Source organism: Ovis canadensis, chromosome 17 (genome assembly GCF_042477335.2).
Source record: "Ovis canadensis isolate MfBH-ARS-UI-01 breed Bighorn chromosome 17, ARS-UI_OviCan_v2, whole genome shotgun sequence".
NCBI classification, from domain to species: Eukaryota; Metazoa; Chordata; class Mammalia; order Artiodactyla; family Bovidae; genus Ovis; species Ovis canadensis.
Window position 1 is genome coordinate 64,564,617 of NC_091261.1, and position 18,919 is coordinate 64,583,535.

General features: G+C 44.5%; 1 non-coding gene across 1 annotated transcript; it reads right to left on the reverse strand.

Moving 5' to 3' along the window:
* Nucleotides 1–2,579: 2,579 nt before the first annotated feature.
* LOC138422982 (small nucleolar RNA U13) lies at nt 2,580–2,684 on the reverse strand. Its single transcript, XR_011250094.1, has one exon. It is a non-coding gene; the product is annotated as a small nucleolar RNA U13 (small nucleolar RNA).
* Between the last annotated feature and the right edge of the window lie 16,235 nt (nt 2,685–18,919).

Sequence of the window (18,919 nt, forward strand, 5' to 3'; positions counted from 1 at the left end):
GTGGCCAAAGTACTAGAGTTTCAGCTTTAGCCTCATTCCTTCCAAAGAAATCCCAAGGCTGATCTCCTTCAGAATGGACTGGTTGGATCTCCTTGCAGTCCAAGGGACTCCCAAGAGTCTTCTCCAACACCATAGTTCAAAAGCATCAATTCTTCAGCGCTCAGCTTTCTTCACAGTCCAACTCTCATATCCATACATGACTACTGGAAAAACTATAGCCTTGACTAGACAGACCTTAGTCGGCAAAGTAATGTCTCTGCTTTTGAATATGCTATCTAGGTTGGTCATAACTTTTCTTCCAAGGAGTGTCTTTTAATTTCATGGCTGCAGTCACCATCTGCAGTGATTTTGGAGCCCCAAAAAATAAAGTCTGACACTGTTTCCACTGTTTCCCCATCTATTTCCCATGAAGTGATGGGACCAGATGCCATGATCTTCGTTTTCTGAATGTTGAGCTTTAAGCCAACTTTTTCACTCTCCTCTTTCACTTTCATCAAGAGGCTTTTTAGCTCCTCTTCACTTTCTGCCATGAGGGTGGTGTCATCTGCATATCTAAGATTATTGATATTTCTCCCGGCAATCTTGATACCAGCTTATGTTTCTTCCAGTCCAGCGTTTCTCATGATGTACTCTGCATAGAAGTTAAATAAGCAGGGTGACAATATACAGCCTTGACATTCTCCTTTTCCTATTTGGAACCAGTCTGTTGTTCCCTGTCCAGTTCTAACTATTGCTTCCTGACCTGTATATAGGTTTCTCAAGAGGCAGGTTAGGTGGTCTAGTATTCCCATCTCTTTCAGAATTTTCCACAGTTTCTTGTGATCCACACAGTCAAAGGCTTTGGCATCGTCAATAAAGCAGAAATAGATGTTTTTCTGGAACTCTCTTGCTTTTTCCATGATCCAGCGGATGTTGGCAATTTGATCTCTGGTTCCTCTGCCTTTTCTAAAACCAGCTTGAACATCAGGGAGTTCATGGTTCACGTATTGCTGAAGCCTGGCTTGGAGAATTTTGAGCATTACTTTACTGGCATGTGAGATGAGTGCAATTGTGCGGTAGTTTGAGCATTCTTTGGCATTGCCTTTCTTTGGAATTGGAATGAAAACTGACCTTTTCCAGTCCTGTGGCCACTGCTGAGTTTTCCAAATTTGCTGGCAGATTGAGTGCAGCACTTTCACAGCATCATCTTTCAGGATTTGAAACAGCTCCACTGGAATTCCATCACCTCCACTAGCTTTGTTCATAGTGATGCTTTCTAAGGCCCACTTGGCTTCACATTCCAAGATGTCTGGCTCTAGATTAGTGATCACATCATCATGATTATCTGGGTCACAAAGATCTTTTTTGTACAGTTCTTCCATGTATTCTTGCCACCTATTCTTAATATCTTCTGCTTCTGTTAGGTCCATACCATTTCTGTCCTTTATCGAGCCCATCTTTGCATGAAATGTTCCCTTGGTATCTCTAATTTTCTTGAAGAGATCTCTAGTCTTTCCCATTCTGTTGTTTTCCTCTATTTCTTTGCATTGATTGCTGAAGAAGGCTTTCTTATCTCTTCTTGCTATTCTCTGAAACTCTGCATTCAGATGCTTATATCTTTCCTTTTCTCCTTTGCTTTTCACCTCTCTTCTTTTCACAGCTATTTGTAAGGCCTCCCCAGACAGCTGTTTTGCTTTTTTGCATTTCTTTTCCATGGAGATGGTCTTGATCCCTATCTCCTGTACAATGTCACGAACCTCATTCCATAGTTCATCAGGCACTCTATCTATCAGATCTAGGCCCTTAAATCTATTTCTCACTTCCATTGTATAATCATAAGGGATTTGATTTAGGTCATACCTGAATGCTCTGGCGGTTTTCCCTACTTTCTTCAATTTGAGTCTGAATTTGGTAATAAGGAGTTCATGATCTGAGCCACAGTCAGTTCCTGGTCTTGTTTTTGTTGACTGTATAGAGCTTCTCCATCTTTGGTTGCAAAGAATATAATCAATCTGATTTCAGTGTTGACATCTGGTGATGTCCATGTGTAGAGTCTTCTCTTGTGTTGTTGGAAGAGGGTGTTTGCTATGACCAGTGCATTTTCTTGGCAAAACTCTATTAGTCTTTGCCCTGCTTCATTCCGCATTCCAAGGCCAAATTTGCCTGTTACTCCAGGTGTTTCTTGACTTCCTACTTTTGCATTTCAGTCCCCTATAATGAAAAGGACATCTTTTTTGGTGGTTAGTTCTAAAAGGTCTTGTAGGTCTTCATAAAACTGTTCAACTTCAGTTTCTTCAGCATTACTGGTTGGGGCATAGACTTGGATAACCATGATATTGAATGGTTTGCCTTGGAGACGAACAGAGATCATTTGTCGTTTTTGAGATTGCATCCAAGTACTGCCTTTTGGACTCTTTTGTTGACCATGATGGCTACTCCATTTCTTCTAAGGGATTCCTGCCCACAGTAGTAGATATAATGGTCATCTGAGTTAAATTCACTTATCTCTTTAGTGGAAACTTAAGACCCAGAGAGGGACATTAGGTTTATCATGAACCCCATTTAGAGATGAACCTCATTTTTCTTTTTTTTTTTTTTCACGTCAGACGGGTAATGTGCCGGTGTCGTAACAAGGTTTGCGGGGAGGCACATGTCACATAGCAGCGTGAACACCCAATCATCACGCTCATGAACTACAAAAGGATCGAACCTCATTTTTCTAAGGCTAAAAGCAAGATAGGTCAGTTAATTGGTCCAGGCTCCGGACTTCCCTGGTGGCTCAGAATGCAGGAGACCAGGGTTCGATCCCTGGGTCGGGAAGATCCCCTGGAGAAGGAAATGGCAACCCACTCCAGTACTCTTGCCTGAAGAATCCCATGGAGGGAGGAGCCTGGTAGGCTACAGTCCATGGGGTTGCAAAGAGTCAGACACGACTGAGCGACTTCACTTTCACTTTCACCGGCTTACCTGTTTCCAGCAGACAGCCTCAAGAAGTACTCAGCCTGAGAACTCTGGGCTGAGGGGGGAGACTGTTTTGAACCTTTTCTCCCTCCTCTCTGTCCAACTCTATCCATCACCGAAACTAGAGAATATAGTTCCAGAAAGTCTTTATGTCTCCTTCCATACCTGCCGCCCTTCCTCACAAGTCTAAAGTGGACTTCTGAACACCAGCAGGTTGAATCTACAACTGAAGCTGAATAAATCAGGCATAGGTGGGAAGTTATTTGTACTAGACCAACCCTGGTTAGAAGATGATTCACAATACCCAGGCTTAGGATTAGCAGTGAGCCAGTTTGCCCAGTGAAGTGGTTTTACAAAGAAACTACAACTTTTTGGTCTGATATGGAGTTTAAGGGAAAGATCTGAGCAAGGACTCTATCCTTTTGTGACTTGGGACTTGAACTGTGCATGACTCTGGGCTTTTCAGGCTTCCTTCGTGGCTCAGCAGCAAAGAACCCACCTGAAATGCAGGAGACGTGGGTTCGTTCCCTGGGTTGGGAAGATCCCCTGGAGAAGGAAATGTAAGCCCACTCCAGTATTCTTACCTGGAGAATTCCATGGACAGCGGAGGCTAACAGGCTACAATCTTTGGGGTTGCAAAAGAGTTGGAGATGACTTAATGACTAAAACAACAACAACAATTGGGCTTTTCCCTTTAAGAGTTCTGTGCTATCAAGCCCTTAGAGCCACAGGTGACCCTGAGGAGCAGAGAAAGGAGACAAAGTTTTTACTAAAGTTTAGATTCTGTGTACCTGGGCTTCTGAGAGCCCATTTCATCCACTTCAGTGGCCTCAAGAGCAGAAAAATGACAGAACGAGGCTGACAAACTCCTGCTGACAGTTACATATCCTTTCATAGAAGAAAGAGGAGGAAAATAAGAAACAAGTGGCAATGCTTCCCGGATTTAGAAAGTAAAAAGCAACCAATAGGGGATCTGAGATGGTTTGGTGACCAGGAACTTGGGGTCTTTGCCTGAGCCCCACTCCATCTGGAATCACTCTTGGAGGCTTAACCGAGTGGGAGGCGAATGGGCTGGGGCTGCCAGAGTGCCGAGCACCTCCTGTGGTGTGCTGAACTAGCAGGATAGAGAGAACAGGTGAAAGGTGAATTCACCAAGCTGGTGGGACAAAGCAGGACAGTGTGGCAAGGATCAGAGAGAAGTGGAGCACTACTGTTTTGCTTTTCACTTACTTATTTTTGGCTGTGCTGAGTGTTCATTGCTGCATGGGCTTTCTGCAGTTGTGGTGAGCAGGGGCTACTCTAGATGCAATGTGCAGGGTTCTCATCATAGTGGTTTCTGTAGCTGCAGCTCCTGGGCTCAGGGGTTGTGACTCTCGGGCTCTAGAGCATTGGCACAGAAGCTGTGATGTGCAGGCTTAGTTACGGAATCTTCCTGGACCAGGGATTAGACTTGTGTCCCCTGCATTGGAAAGTGAATTCCTTACCACTGGACTACCAGGGAAGTCCCAGTGGAGCAGTACTGTTGATGGGAATGTAAAATGGGGCAGCCTCTCGGGAAAATAGTATAGAGGTTCCTAAAAAATTAAAAATAGAACTACGGTATGATCCAGCAATCTCCTTTTGGGGATATGTCCAAAAGAATTGAAAGTGGAATCTAGCAGAGATTGGCACACTCATGCTCACTGCAGCGTTATTCACAATAGCCAAGAGGTGGAAGCAACCTAAATGTCCATCAGCAGATGAGCAGGTAAAGAAAATATGGTCTGTCCAAACAATGGAATATTATTCAGGCTTTAAAAAAAAATAAGGAAATTCTGGCACCTGCTACAGTGTATATGAACCTTGAGGACATTATGCTAAAGGAGATAAGCCAATCATAAAAAGACAAGTACAGCATGATTCCACTTATATGAGATATGTAAAGCAGTCAAACTCTTAGAAACAGAAAATACTTGTTTTTCTGCCCCTCTCCTCCGAATGGCCAGGGGCTGGGGGGAGGGGAAAGAGGAGCAATGTTGTTCAATGGGTATAGAGTCTTAGAGGATGAAAATGTTTTAGAGACCTGTAATCTGTCAATGTGCATGTAGTTAATACTACTGTACTCTACACTTTAAAAATTGTTACAATCGTAAACCATTTTACCATGCTTTTTACCACAATTATTTTAAAAAGAGGGAGAGCACCATAAAATCCAATTATACACATGCCAGAGGTTAACGTACTAAGCCACTTCAGTTGTGTCCGACTCTTGGTGACTCTATGGACTGTAGCCCACCAGGCTCCTCTGTCCATTGTATTCTCCAGCCAAGAATACTGGAGTGGCTTGCTGTGCCCTCCTTCAGGGGATATTCCCAACCCAGGGATCGAACCCTCATCTCTTATGCCTCCTGCATTTGGCAGGTGGGTTCTTTACCACCAGTGCCACCTGGGAAGCCAAAGCTTAGCTCAGTAACAAAACAAGGTGAAAGCCTGTCTGATGTGCAGTGGACCCCACCTGTATTGAATGGCAGGCTCACCTGCCACATCTCATCAGGCCACCTGGTCCACGCCAGAACACAGTATCTGGAAGACCCAAAGCATCTTCATACATACTCGCCGTTTTCCATGATACCACAGATCAATTTTGTCCTTCCACTATTTTTGCAAATTTTTGTTATATACTTCAAAAATAACAATTGTACAGGTCGGACACGACTGAAGCGACTTAGCAGCAGCAGCAGCAGCATTTACTGAAAACTTAAAGGAAAGACATCATATATATGACAAGCAAAGTGAAAACTAACTATAGTCAGAACCACTCCTGGGGACTTCCCCAGTGGTCCAGTGGTTAAAAATCCGTCTTGCAGTGCAGGGGACCCGGGTTTGATCCCTGGTCAGGAAACTAAGATCCCACATGCCATGGGGCAGCTATAGCCTTTCACCACAACTAGAGAAGCCTGTGCCCCACAAGGAAGACCTAGCACAGCCAAAAAAAACTCAAGCAAGAAAACACCCCTGAAAGTCTCAATTGCCAAAAAGTGTAAAATATATGATTTAATGTAAACAACCCTCCTATACAGTATTTCTCAGGCAAACTAAAGCATAAGAATTATTGTAGTAGCTCAGAGGAAAGACCAAAAGGAAAGTTTGTATGCAGATATCTGGGCATTCTGCCTTTCAGATAACTGAAATATTCCCAATGGGAAAGGAGGGTGTAGGTGAGTGAAAAATTCCTGCTGACCTGCAGGTTTTTCTTGATTCTCTTTTAATATTAAGACTCTATCAAAAGCCTGATAGTCGAGAAATTGTCATCAGCGAAGTTCCCTACAGTGCCAGACCCCATGGCAATGCTGACTTCCGCTTTCTTCAAGCAGCATTCTCAGTCTGAAATTGGGGATAGGACCTGACTGTTACACAAAGATGAATTCTCTACAGTGCAAACCAGACAGTCTATGTACAGGTACCTGCAGTGTAAAATTTGGCAGCTTTAAATGAAATCTCATCAGTTTTGAAAGCAGAGGAAAAAACAAACAGAGTTAAGTGTTTTGGGAAGAGAGAAAGTGGAATCCTCATCTTTGATTTTATCTGGGAAACCTAACATTGGAAACTATGTATAAGATGGACTCTAGAAGAAAGGGAGCAATTAGGATATCAGCTTTATCTGTGTTTTTTTACTTGTTTATTTAAAAAATATAGGTAGTGGCATAGCAGCACAAGTGAGATAACTGGAGCTCCATAAGAAACAGCTCCGTAACGGTGAGTAAAAGAAAGCCAAATGCGGGACATGCACAGAACTGGGGAGGTTTATGTGCAAGCTAAAAAATGCAAAATAGTACAGTTTGCAAAATTGTTTTGGGATCTATATGTCTGTAGTCAAAAATATAAAAATATGTGTACAAAGTACCCTCTGAGAGAGTCACTAGTCTGATGTCTAATACTAAACCCTTTCCCTTCCCTCCCCACCCCACACTCTTTTGTAATTGACATTCATTTGCCTGCAATCAGGTATCTTTCAATCCCAGTGTCCACGGGCCCCCGATCTTGCAAGACTGGAAGAACTAGACCTAACTTTTCTTAGATTTCCACTGACTTCTCAAGTTTTTATTCTTGGTTACGAGGGGCTCCGTGTGCAGGTCTTGCTTTAGATCCCTTTTTTCTGTGCACATGGCTTTAGTTGGGCAATTGCGCCTTTCTTCCATTATCGTTGGTAGGGAAGTGAGTAATCAAACTGTCAATTCTAAACTTCAGGGAGATAAGGTCAACAGCTTGTGTGGTATCGGGATGGCACCCCACAGAGGAAAAATGACTCTCGGTGGCTCACGTTGTTTTGGGGCTTGTTTGCGTTGCCGTGCAGTTGTAATGGAAAACGAATAAAAATAAAAATCCCAGGGCCCATTTTGGCCAGCGCTTGGGAATCTAATCCCACTGTCCTGGCAGAGTTCCAGCTCAGGTCACTGCATTCTGCTGGCAGAAGCCGTCTTGTGCAGTTTTCAGCAGATGTAACTTTCTGCTTTGCCTGTTTCTCAGCTCCCTGTGCAATGAATTAATCAGCCATCCCTTCCCCACCCTGGGGACGATGTAGTTCTGCAGAATGATCTCCTCCCCTTACCTTAGTGGGCCTGATCTGGGACCAGGTAATTAACCTGGTCCAGGGACCAGCCACAGAGATACTTGCACCAGTTGAGACCTCTGTGCCTATGTCTTTCTCTGTGTGCTTCTATGCAGTCATTGACTCAGACTCCTGGCAGGAAAAGTTTTTTCATCTAGTTTTTTTCAAAACTCTGTAGGTACTAATACAATATTGTAAAGTAATTAGCCTCCAATTAAAATAAATAAATTTATATTTTTTAAAAAACCTCTATGCATATATTCCCTCAGTTTGTTTCATAACACTTTGTTATGCAAATTTAAAACGTTCCTTTATTTGAAGTACTTATGAATTTATCTCCCTTTCACACATGTATGGATTTGTTGCTTCTTTTAAGTGTTTTCCTCCCCCCACCCCACCCCCACTGCTTAACTCTCTTTCCCATACAAAATTGATTGCATTTCATGGTGTGAGGAATAGCTCCAATCTAACTCTTCTCTGTACACTAAATCTTCTATTCCCACCACACTGTTTATTGAATGGTGATTTCTAATTGTATGACTTCTACAAATGACTTAACCTCTCTGAGAATCAGCCATCAATGTCTGGAAAACAGAAATGATAATGATACCTACCAGTCAGGCTTGTCCTGAGGATGGAGTGAGACAACAACATCACATGCTTGGCAAATAAGGGTCTGATGAATGACGTCTTCCTTTTTGTCTCCTTTCCTTTCTTTTTATCTGTATCTGCCTATTTCTTTTTTCCAGAACCTTTGTACCTACCACCACTGAAATCAAGCTGGACTAGACCGACCCAAATGTTGTCTATCCCAGGTTTTGTATTAAGAAAGCTACTAAACAGAAAGGTTGGGGAAAGTGACAGAGAGGGTGGTAAAAGTGCTTTTCTTGAAAAGACCCATCCCGACTACACATGCACTTTCTTTGCTTTCAAGTCACCAGGCTGCTTCTGCAGCCACCTCTTTCTCCGGTCAGAGAATTCTCTTAGAAGGCTGTTCTTCTGAAGCTTCAAAATGCCCACCTCTCCAAGCTGCCATGTTAGATCCTTGGGGTGGGGGTGGGGGATCTGATTTCTGAGGCCAAAACTTTATATGTGGGTGGTTTTATTTGGGGGGTCGGAGGGAGGTAGGAGTTGGCCATGGGTTTGCTTCATTCCAGGAAGAGGGAGGACTCTGCTCTCCTCTGATGAGTCATGGAAGAGAAACGTCTGATGTTTGCAAACAACTCTGGCCAAGCTTCTGCTTTCTTCTACTCCACCCAGCCCCCATCTAGCAGACTGGACCCACCTGAGAAGTTTCACATGTTAAGCCTGATGACTAGAGCAGGTGTCTTGATCCTACCACCCTTGGAGATGGCAAGCAACTAAGAGAATGGGAGGCAGTTGTCTTTAGCTCTGGACTCCAGCAAGTGAGACACGACAGGACCTTACAATGGATGTATCGGTCTCCAAACCAGGACAAGATCTGGGTGGTGCCAGAGGACTAATGAACTGACAGGGCTGTCCCCAGGGCGCCCACAGGAGGGCACTTGACAGGTGGGCTGTCAACCCCACCTCACAGAGGGTTGGCAGATGGAGAGGAGCCCCGGGTGGGAGAAAGGAACCAAGGGACTGTGGAAAAGAAGGCAAGGCCTAGGAAGTGAGGGGAAGTCTTACAAATGAGAGAAGCTGAGAGCATCTCCTTTCAGGGGAAGATGAAGGCTGGGCAGGCTGCAGAGGGACCAGAGAGGTGGGGGTGTTCGGGAGAGGATCATTGCCTCGGCCTCAGCAGGCTGCTGGAGCCAGGTGGGGCCATGATGCATCGTCCCGGATGGAGTGGATCAGGCTCGTCGGTCAATCTTCCCTCCAGATACTCAGTGTCCCCCTCCCTTCCCCTCTCCCAAATCAGAAGAGAATCACAAGGTGACTTGGGAGGGCAGCCAGCCTCCTGGGAGCTTTTGTAAACTATCAGGTAACTCCAGCGGGATCACAGTAGGAGACCCAACATGCCTCTGCCACCTCCACATACCCCCTCCCTTTTTTCCTATTGTGAGACATCCAGGGAGCAGGCTGGTCAACTTGGGAACGGAGATCCTGTTCTAGGAATTTGTCCATTGCAACCTATCCGCTACATTCACAGTCCTTGAATCCATGTCCAACAGAAACTCTACCTGCTCACTGTGCCACCACTACTGCTAAAGCAACATGCTGGCGCCCCGGCGGGGAAGGCAGAGCCAGAGTAACTCATCATTTAAAATTAAAAATTGCATTTAATCACCGTTCATTTTTCTACCAGGCTCAGGAGGCCCTGTCATCTCTGCATTTTAAGTGTTTTGCTGTTTAAGGTCTGAGCACGCTGCGGGGTGGGGTGGGGTAGGGTGGTTGGGGGTTGAGGAAGGAGAGCAGTGGAGGAGAACTTTTGAAATCTTTCCACAAAAATCAAAGAACAAACCGACTGGAGGGGAAAATAGCTGCTATATTTAAACTACATTATCCCATCAGGGAGCTTTGGTTTTGAAAACCATTCCACAGTACTTTGGCACTGTGCTGTATGGGTTTCTTTTCCTTAATTTTTTTTTTTTAAATGGCAACTTTTTTTTCCCCCAGAACAGTAATAGCAAAGGAAGTGAAGGGCCTTGTTAATTGATGTGGTATATAGATATGTACTGTGTACTTGCCACAGGGCCCCCACACTGTGCCAGGCACTGGGGACACAAGGGACCCTCAAAGTCCTTAAGGCAAGTAAATATCATGAGTTCATTCGTCACTGTGCATGCGTGCTTAGTTGCTCAGGTGTATTTGACTCTCTGCAACTCCATGGACTGTAGCCCGCCATTCTCCTCTGTCCATGAGATTCTACAGCCAAGAATACTGGAGTGGGCAGCCATTTCCTTCTCCAGGGGATCTTCCCAACCCAGGGATCTCCTGTATTCCAGGTGGATCCTTTACCATCTGAGTTACCAGGCAAGCCCAATCACTGCATATATCCCTTTTTCTTCTTTTTGGCCATGCCATGGCTTATGGAATCTTAGTCCCCCAGCTGGAGATTGAACCTGTGCCCCTGCAGTAGAAGCATGGAATCCTAACCACTGGACCTCCAGGGAAGTCCCTGTGCATATGCCCTAAATGCATATGATCCCTGCTCCCCTGGAGTTTATCAGATGAATAAGTACTGTAAGAGTACTATTCATGTGTGTTTGTCCCCTGTGCTTTTCTTTCTGCCCCAGATGCTGTTCTTCTCAGCTCTGAATATGCAAATGAATGTAACATTAATAATTCATGGCTCACTTCTCAGAGAGAGGGTTGCCCCATCCACCACATTTGTCATTCTCAGATGACAAGTCCCAGTTAAATGTCAAAGTGAGATAACTGGGCTTAGGGATCTGGACATACAAATGGACATCAATATTTTGGTGAGGTTTAAGCTCAACATTCAGAAAACTAAGATCATGGCATCCAGTCCCATCACTTCATGGCAAATAGATGGGGAAACAGTGGAAACAGTGGCTGACTATTTTTCTGGGCTCCAAAGTCACTGCAGATGGTGACTGAAGCCATGAAATAAAAGATACTTACTCTTTGGAAGAAAAGTTATGACCAACCTAGACAGCATATTAAAAAGCAAAGACATTACTTTGCCAACAAAGGTCTGTCAAGGCTATGTTTTTTCAAGTGGTCATGTATGGATGTGAGAGTTGGACTATAAAGAAAGCTGAGTGCCAAAGAATTGATGTTTTTGAACTGTGGTGTTTGAGAAGACTCTTGAGAGTCCCTTGGATGGCAAGGAGATCCAACCAGTCCATCCTAAAGGAGATCAATCCTGGGTGTTCATTGGAAGGACTGATGTTGAACCTGAAACTCCAATACTTTTGGCCACCTGATGCGAAGAGCTGACTCATTTGAAAAGACCCTGATGCTGGGAAAGATTGAGGGCAGGAAAAGGGGACGACAGAGGATGAGATGGTTGGATGGCATCACCGACTCGATGGACATGGGTTTGGGTGAACTCCAGGAGTTGGTGATGGACAGGGAGGCCTGGCGTGCTGCGGTTCATGGGGTCACAAAGAGTTGGACACAACTGAGCGACTGAACTGAACTGAAACCAGTGGACCTATGGCAAGATTCAGGTGAGGAAGAAGGCTAATCAATCACAGGACACTGCACATCTCAGGTTGAGTGGGAGAGGGGGAAGTGCATGAGAAGAGGACTGAAAAGGATCAGCCAGAGATATAGAAATTAAACCTAAGTTACTATACTAGAGTTGAGTGATCCCCGAGGGACACAGAAGAAGGCACAACTAATTTTCTAGGTGGTGAGGTTGGAAGTGATGGAGAGGATCCTTATCAGGGAAGCCTGCTCCAATGGGGTGGGATCTGAGCCTTCATCTTGGTGTTCACTAGGCATGCCCAAGCAGCAGGAACAGCCTGAGCAAAGGTTCGGAGGAGCAGATAATGGTCCAGTGTGACAGGAGCTTAGAATTGGAGGGGAGGTTGTGGTGGACATAGGGCAGATGAAATTGAAAGGTACCATGGAAGAATACAGGGTGTCTCCAAACAAGATTTCCAGCACTCCGTGCTCTTCACCTCCGATTCCCCTCAACCTGTTTGATCTTTGACTTTTCTCAGTGAAGTAGACATCTTTCATTTTGCTAGCCCAAAATCTGTTCCTCTCCTTCTGGTAATAGCACCAAGACCTCCCTCTGGGCTATTGCTTTTCAGGGTGTGGGTCCTGAACTTACAGCATGTACACCACCTGGGAATTTGTTAGAAATGCAAATTCTTGGTCCCCATCCCAGACCTAATGACTGAGAATTCTGGAGCACACCACCCACACCACTCCCTCCCCCCCAAACCCCCTGATACACACCAAAGCTTGAAAACCACAGCCTTGAGGACCCACTTCTCCCCCACTCTCTGTCCATGTAGTTCAGATGGAGCTGTCCACAGTCCCTGCTTCCAGGGGTGGACACGTGACCCAGAGAAACTATTAGCCCTGTCCTTCCATTGAGACTGCTAAACTCGTGGACTGTAAACTGAAGATGCTGGGGCTCATATCTGCTACCACCTGGAAAGAGCTCTCAAGATAGTAAAAAAGCAAAGCAAAACAGCACAGTGAAGAGATGGAGAGAGAATCTGTTAGTTTATTTGAGCACCTGGATCAAACTGTTCAGAATTGGATCTACTTCCCAATAAGTTCTTTTTTCATAAGCATAAGCTAATCAGTTGGAGTTTTTTTTGACACTTAGCCATCAAAAGAATGCTTATTAATGGGAGAGGGCCAAATTCTGGAAAAGACAGTCTGTTTGGCAAATTCTCAGATGTTAAAGCTACAGTCTGGGCATGTAGAAAAAGTGGTCGCTAGGCACTGACATATGATCAGTAACACAAGCCACGCCAAACTGGACACATTTCGTTGAAAAGATCACTAGACTGTGGACTGTTGCAGAAAATTTAACTAGATCTTAGCAACGCATTTGACAGAGTCCTCTCGTCAAGTCCTTATGGACCAGAAAGGTGGGCTAGATAATAATACAGTGGACTAACATCCCATACATCCCATAATTACCTTGAGAGACTTTATGTATGGTCAGGCCGCTCATGATGTCTGTTCTCTTGCTCTTTGCACATCCCCTGTCCTACGAGCACCAGCTTCACCTAAGCCCCATGCACAGGATTGACCTTCCTACGTAGTTGCCCGAGCCCCTAGCCTGTGCTGGCTTATCAAAGGGGTGGTGAGGAGCATGTCCCTCTGCTGGTTTCCCTGGTAACTAGTAAGTCAACCTGACATCAATCTCCCATTCCCCTTGGGAGCGAAGACTGCCACCATGTCCTGCCTGCCATCTGTGGCACACAGTGAGGGTGTCGCTCTAGGACCTTGCTTCAGATGTGTAAGCTCCCCCATCCATTAAACCACAGATGTCTCTGTTGCTGACTCTGGGCTCTTTCTTTGGTTGTAAAGCTGGGCAACTGCAGTCCTTGTAAGCCCATGGAGGGCTGCTTAACAATTTACATAACATAGAATGTAATAGCACAGGCGATTTTGCCTGGCATTCCACTCCGTGAGCTTGTGTTCCAGAGTCACTAAGAGACAGCAGACGTAACAAAGTTGGATGGCTTTAATTCCCACTTACCTTTTAGTGTAAACACCTTAGTGTACCAGTTCTGATCTAGTATGTAAACATGTATTTTTCATATGTCATGATCCTCAAGTCAAGCTGACTACATCAGATGTACAACCAAAAGAATGATCTGTATAACATGTTACGCAAAATGAGGCAAGAGAGTGTGTTATAAGATTTTCACTTTCCTGACTTTGGAACCTGTAGTCAAGTTGGTTTACACCAGTTGACAGAAGCCATGCTTATCAAAGTTGTGTGTAACCAAAGTTGGGGCATACAGCTAAAACATCCCTTGAAGATGAAGACGCCAAAGACCACACTGGACTGCAAAGATGGGCCAAGTGAACAGGAAGACATTCCATTACAGTTGAGTTCAGTACCTGGGTTTAAAATGATCAACAGTGCAAGTAGACAATGGGAAGATTAAATGACTCCAGTTTATATACACAGGACTCATTTTTGAATTGATTGTTCACACAAATCAACAATGTACAGGAGAAAGCATGGAAACAAAAGTGGACAGTGATAACTCCACTGCAAGATCCTGTCTTCAGTGCTGGGTGTCTCCACAACAGGACGACAAGGATGCTGAGGGGCTGCAGACTCCTGCTATACACATCACAGCTCAGAGATTGAGCAGTTCTTTTTACTTGAGAGAAGAGACTCACAGAGCATGATAAATACGTTGAAATACTGGAAGGGATCTCACACAGAGGAGAGATTAAACTTATTCAGAGTTACTCCAGAGGGTTAAAAAAGAGCCAATGAAGTTGGCTAGTGGGAGGTGGATTCAGCCCAGAATGAAACTGCTTTAATGATTAGAGCTGTCCAAATATGGAACAGACTACCTTTTACCATCTCCATTGTCTTATGAGAGGGTTGTAGAGCGTTGGGAAGTTGGCATGTCATTTTTTTCTACTGGGCCTTTTATGTCTACCTAGCTTTTTTTTTTTTTTCCTTCTTCTTAATATTTATTTATTTGGCTGTGCTGGGTCTTAGTTGCAGCAGATCCCTGGGTCAGGAAGATCCCCTGGAGAAGGAAATGGCAACCCACTCCAGTATTCTTTCCTAGAGAATCCCATGGACAGAGGAGCCAGGGGCTACCATCTACAGGGTCCCAAAGAGTCGGACACAACTGAAAAGATTTACAAGGCACACATGTGGGATCTTTAGATGTGGCATGTGGGATCTAGTTCCTCTACCAGGAATCGAACCTGGGCCCCCTGCATTGGGAGCTTCAAGTCTTAGTCCCTGGACCACCAGGGAAGTCTCTACCTAGCTTTTTAAACCAGCCTGCCTACTACCAGCTTCCCAGGTGGCACAGTGGTAAAGAATCCACCTGCCAATGCAGGAGACACAGGAGATGCTGGTTCTATCCCTGGATTGGGAGGATCCCCTGGAGTAGGAAATGGCAACCCATTCCAGTATTCTTGCCTGGAAGATTCCATGGACAGAGGAACTTGATGGACTACAGTCGATGAGGTCGCAAGGAGTCAGACACACAGACACAACTAAGCATGCATGCCTACTACCAGCTAATATCCTCCTTTATTAATTCCTTTGAGGGTCTTTGGTCAAATGATGCATCTTTCTGAATCACAGTTTCTCTGCTCCTAACTGATTGAATATACCTACAGCCCTTGGTTTAAAAAAAAAAAATATATATATATACATATATACATACATATATATATATATATATAGAGAGAGAGAGAGAGAGAGAGAGTACAGTTGACTCGAGCAACACAGGGTTTGGAGTGTCCACCCTTTATGAAGTGGAAAACCTGACTTGGTCCCCACACACAGTTCCTCCACATCCATAGTTCCAAATCCAAGGATTCTACCAACCACAGATAATGCAGTACTCCAGTATTCACTATAGGAAAAAAAAGCTGAATATATGTGGACCCACACAGTTCAAACCTGTATTGTTCAAGGGTCTATTTCTAAACTATTTCTGAAACCCATTCTTGTTTTGCTTAACCTTATTAGCAAGAAGTATGTGTATAAAATCTATTGAGCATAAGTTGATTTCTACATAAGAGTAACTGCATCTGTCTGCCTTTGGAAGGCTATGTTTTGCTAAATTTTGGCAACCTCTAAACAACATATTTTAGCGACACCATTGGGTTGAGGAACCAAGGGCATAATTGGTATATGACATAGAAAGGGCCAAGCCCAGGCTTAAAAGCACACTGTTTCAGTTTAAGGGAATACAGACAATTCCTGACTCATGATGATTTGAATTATAATTTTTTGACTTTATGCTGATGTGAAAGCAATACATATTCAGCAAAAAACAAATTTTGAATTTTGATCTTTTCCCAGGCCATCAATACACACTATCATACTCTCTCAAGATGCTGGGCAGCAGCAGCCAACTGCAGCTCCCAATTAGCCATGCAGATCATGAAGAGTAAACAGATACACTTAAAGCCATTCTGTTTTTCACTTTAAATAAATTATATGAGATATTCAATACTTTATTATAAAATAGATTTTGTGTTAGGTGATCTTGCCTAATTGTAGGCTAATGTGTGTTGAGCACATTGAAAGCTAAGCTATGAAGCCCATATTATGTGTATTACATGCATTTTTGACTTATGACACTTTCAGCTTATGATGGGTTTATCAGGACATAATCCCATGGTAAGTTGAGGAATATCTGTATTCCAACCTCCAGGAAATAGACTTGCAAAGAACAGTCTGGTAACACTACCAATGTGAACTTACACATATGCTTGTCTCTGAGAAACCTATAATGCTGCTTCGCTTTGTTTTCGTTTGCTTTAAACCTAAGCTTCACATTCACATGAGGCGACAGGGCTTCCCTGGTGGTTCAGATGGTAAAGAATGCCTGACATGCGGAAGACCCAGGTTCTATCCCTGGGTCAGGAAGATCCCCTGGAGAAGCGCATGATAACCCACCCCAATATTCTCGCCTGGAGAATTCCATGGACAGAGAATCCTGGTGAGGACAAAGAGTCAGACACACCTGAGCGACTAACACAACAACCTGTTTATTTCACTAGTTGGAAATCAATAAACTTGAGTTCAGCAAAAACTTGCTGGGGCCCTCCCATGGCCCGGCCCTTTGCAAGTCACTGATCAGGGATGGTGGGAACTCTGTCATTCACTCTAACAATAGGCATTCTATAAATGATATATACCAGGGGTCTTCTGCACCCTAATGGACAAGGTAGACAAGCTCCTGTTCTCATGGAGCTTACATCCTAGTAGGAGGAAACAAGCAGTAAACAGCTAAGCAGAAAACACATCAGCAGTAAGTGCTGTGAAGAAAATAAAACAATGTGATAGCCAGTGTGACCTGGGAGGGTAGCCATAGCCCTTTAAGTAGTCAGTCAAGATATCTCTGAGGAGGTAACATGTAAACTGAGATCTGAAAGATAACATGGAACAAGAAGCTGGAAGATCTGGGGAACAGCATTCAGCACAAAAGCCCTGATCAGGAGCCTCTCAAGAAGCAGAAGTGCTGACAACTCCAAGCAGAGACCAAGCCATGGATCCAAAGTCAAATGCTTGAGATAATCTCCAGACTGAGGTTAACAATCCTCTTGCCTTTCTACTCTCACCGGGGTGAGGCAGAATGGGTAAGAAGTGGAGCAGACCTGGTTTGAGAAAGAAAAGAACCCCCAGCCCTCCATTACGACACCCCCACCATGCAGTCACCTGTTCCTCCTGCAAGAGGCTCCATTCCTGTGACCTAACCAGTTTCTACCTTGTTTCTCTTAGTGCACTGCCATACACTAGAATTTTTGTTTGTTTGTTTGGTGTAGGGTTTTGTTGGTCCTTTTCCAAGTATCAATCAAAACTGCATACCAGCCTCCACACCTTGGAAATAAATGACCTGCCTGACTTTTTTCAACCCGGTAATGCACTGTGATTTGCGTCTGTTAAAGGACTTTATCTTAGGGCTTCCCTTGTAGCCCAGTCAGTAAAGAATCTGCCTGCAGTGCAGGAGACCTGGGTTTGATCCCTGGGTTGGGAAGATCCCCTGGAGAAGGAAATGGCAACCCACTCCAGTATCCTTGCCTGGAAAATCTCATGGACAGAGGAGCCTGGTGGGCTGCAGTCCATCGGGTCGCAAGGAGTCGGGCACGACTGAGCGACTAACACTTACTTAGGTCCTGAGGTTGAGCCATGTGGGACAGCTGAGGTGATTTTTGTTCAGCTTTGCCTGGTGTGGATGGTACATCATAGCCAAACACAAAACTGGACTACATGCTTCATCCTGCTACAGGGTCCCTTAAGAAAATTGCTCTGTGATGCGAATATGTTCACTTTTTGCTCCTGAATTCAATGAGGTCTTTTTCTCTGTTAAACAGTCTGTTTATTTGGCGGCACGGGGTCTTAGTTGCAGCATTCTGGATCTTTAATTGCAGCATGGGGGAATCTAGTTCCCCCAGGGATGGAACCTGGACTGCCTACATTGGGAGTATGGAGTCTTACTTACCCACTGGACCATCAAGGAAGTCCCAATAGTCTAATTTTTTTTATATTAGCAAAATTCTCTTTATCTTGATGCTAGTTTTTAAAAATTTTTTTAAATTTACTTTTTAAACTAGAATACAGTTGATTTACAATGCTGTTAGTTCCAGGTGTACAGTTAAGTAATTCAGTTTTATAGCTTTATTGTCAGATTGTTTTCTCATATAGGTTATTACAGACTATTGAGTTCCCTGTGCTATACAGTAGGTCTTTGTTGACGTGGGTTTTCTGCAGACCTCTAGAGCAAGTATCTGCGGTTTAAGAGCAGATTTTGGGTTAAAGTCCCTTTTTTCTGCTACCAACGAAAGTGGGAGTCTAGAAAATAAAAATAGCCTGATTAATGTCCAAGCAACGCACCTTCTAGCTCAACTCTGGCTTATTTAAGTTACAGTAGTGTAAACTGTGACTTCTATGTATCAAAAGCTGTGTGGGGTATTAAGGATAAAATAAAACCTCCTTCTTCCTCTCCCCAGAGTGGGATTCCCTCTGAGCACAGAAGGCGCTGGGGTAGGGCTGGTTATTTGCATGCGGTGGAGCTCTCGGCAAGGGGTGTGGGATGCGGTGTTCCCGAAGCGACAGATGAGGGATTTTGGCCGCGTGGGATGTGAACTGCGGAATTCCTCTCCTCCGTTCCTGAGAGTGGCTCTGAAAGATATAAGGTTAGGGACGCAGAGCGCGACCCTGGGGGCGGAGGGCGAGGGAGCGAGCCAAGGACACCAACCCTAGCACGCTTCCGGAAGCTCTCCGCGGACCGAGTTCATAGGTTCTTCGGCCTCGCCTTCCCGGTC